This window comes from Pongo pygmaeus, chromosome 20, assembly GCF_028885625.2.
Source record: "Pongo pygmaeus isolate AG05252 chromosome 20, NHGRI_mPonPyg2-v2.0_pri, whole genome shotgun sequence".
NCBI lineage: Eukaryota > Metazoa > Chordata > Mammalia > Primates > Hominidae > Pongo > Pongo pygmaeus.
Window position 1 is genome coordinate 13126323 of NC_072393.2, and position 2961 is coordinate 13129283.

Genomic DNA, 2961 nt, shown 5'->3' on the forward strand with positions numbered 1-2961 from the left:
GGGGACATGGATACGTATTACAGACACATAACTCATAGTCACTCATTGGAAGACTGAAGCAGGAGGATCACTTGACGCCAGGATTTCAAGACCAGCTTGGGCAACATAGAACCGATCTCTCCAACAAAAAGCTGTGAGTGGTGGTGCATGCCCATAGTCCCAGCTACTCAGGAGGCTGAGGTGGGAAGATTGCCTGAGCCCAGAAGGTCGGGGCGGCACTGAACTATAATCACACCATTGCAGTCCAGCCTGTGGGACAGAAAGCAAGACTCCATCGCTGAAAAAAAAAAAAAAGTTGGGTGGCCATCTTTATTCCTGGCAGATCAACCTGGGTGACACAAACAAAAACAAGGCCAGGTGCAGTGGCTCACACCTGTAACCCCAGCACTTTGGGAAGCCAAGGTGGGGAGATCACTTGAGGTCAGGAGTTCGAGACCAGACTGGCCAACATGGTGAAGCCCTCTCTCTGCTAAAAATACAAAAATTAGCTGGGCATTGTGGCACATGCTTGTAATCCCAGCTATTTGGGAGGCTGAGCTGGAGAACTGGTTGAAACTTGGAGGCGTGGGCCAGGCGCAGTGGCTCACTCTAGTAATCCCAGCACTTTGGGAGGCCGAGGCAGGCAGATCACCTGAGGCCAGGAGTTCGAGACCAGCCTGGCCAACACAGTGAAACCCTGTCTCTACTAAAAATACAAAAATAGGCCGGGGATGGTGGCATACGCCTCTAATCCCAGGTACCCGGGAGGCTGAGGCACAAGAATCACTTGAGCCTGGGAGGCAGAGGTTGCAGTGAGCCAAGATCACGCCACTGCACTCCAGCCTGGGCTACAGAGTGAGACTCTGTCTCTAAAAAACAAAAACAAAACAGGCTGGGAGCAGTGAGTAGTGGCTCATGCCTGCAGCCCCAGCACTTTGGGAGGCCAAGGTAGGAGGAATGCTCGAGCCCAGGAGTTCGAGATCAGCTTGGGCAACATAGCAAGATCCCATCTCTAAAAACAAAAACAAAAACACAGTTACTCACAGGACCATACAATTACATAATGACATGAGTTCCTGGTCCCTCAGTCACACTGATCATATAATCTGTGCACATATAATTGTGTGTCTGTCTATGTATATGGACTATGCACAGACACACAATTCCCAGGCACTAAAACACAACCCTATGCTATATTGGTTACACAATGTCATAGCCAAACAATCTCTAAAACACAGAATTCATAATCCACAGGCAGGCACACAGTTATACAATCCTACCGGCACAATTTAGCCATAATTGAGCAGACACACATGGGGAGTCAGATACATTGTCACAGAACTTTTTTTTAGACAGTGTCTCTCTCTGTCACCCATGCTGGAGTGCAGTGGCATGATTTTGGCTCACTGCAACCTCCGCCTCCTAGGCTCAAGTGATTGCTCTGCCTCAGCCTCTCGAGTAGCTGGGATTACAGGTGCCTGCTACCATGCCACGCTAATTTTTTTTTTTTTTTTTTTTGAGACAGAGTTTCACTCTTGCTGCCCAGGCTGGAGTGCAATGGCATGATCTTGGCTCACTGCAACCTCTGCCTCCTGGGTTCAAGCGATTCTCCTGCCTCAGCCTCCCAAGTTGCTGGGATTACAGGCACCCACCACTAGGCCTGGCTAATTTTTGTATTTTTAGTAGAGATGGGGTTTCCCCATGTTGGCCAGGCTGGTCTCGAACTCCTGACCTCAGGTGACCCACCCTCCTTGGCCTCCCAAAGTGCTGGGATTACAGGCATGAGCCACCCCACCCAGTCAAAACCTACACTTTATATAGTCACACCACCCGTCACTTTTACAATATGTAAAGTAATTATTTAGTCACACAGTTGCATAGCTACCAGTGCCCAACCATAGGGGACGCACCCAGTTAAACACAGACTACCGCAAGGACATGGCATCACAGGTCCTGAGAAGCAAGACACACATTTCTCAACAGATACACAATCAGAATGGGTGCACCACAAATGCACTACACAAAAAGACAAAACAGGCGGGGCGCAGTGGCTCATGCCTGTAATCCCAGCACTTTGGGAGGCCGAGGTGGGTGGATCACTTGAGGTCAGGAGTTTGAGGCCAGCCTGGCCAACATGGTGAAACCCGTCTCTACTAAAAAGAAGAAAAAAGGCCAGGCATGGTGGCTCACACCTGTAATCCCAGCTACTCAGGAGGCTGAGGCAGGAGAATTGCTTGAATCCGGTAGGCAGAGGTTGCAGTGAGCCAAGATTGCGCCACTGCACTCCAGCCTGGGCAACAGAGTGAGAATCCGTCTCAAAAAAAAAAAAAATAATAATAATAAAAAAACTAGCCAGGCATGATGGCATGCTTCAGTGGTCCCAGCTACTTGGAGGCTGAGGTGGGAGGATCGCCCAGGAGGTGGAAGCTGCAGTGAGCTACGATCGCGCCACTGCACTCCAGCCTGAGCGACAGAACGAGACCCTGTCTAAAAAGAAAAAACAAAAACAAAACAAAACAACCCACATAGACTCACAGAATCACACAAGTTCACACACACACACACATACACAGACACACATACACACACACACAGTCACAAGTATCTACATGTGCTTCCTGGGACAGACTAGCAGACAGGTTTGCTAAGATCGCCCACTCGGAGCTCATCTTCCCCACAACCAGCACCCAATTAGAGAACTCGAGTCTGGCCTCCTGGGTTCGGGAGGATGCCTAGTGCTCGCGCCACAATTTCTTTGTTTAATTGTTGGCTCCCTCCGCACACACCCCCTGCAACTGACCAACCAGGAGTGGGCCGAGCCCTTTCCTAGGGCCAATAAGAGGAGAAACCCAGCTGGCCAATCGGTTTCCTGCACTCGTCTTCCGCCCCTACCCCGTCCACTTCTTAAAGGGGCTAGTCTGTCTCTGTCTGGGCCCCGTATTTCCACAGGCAAGGCTACCTTAGCCCTTTTAAAAGGCAGAG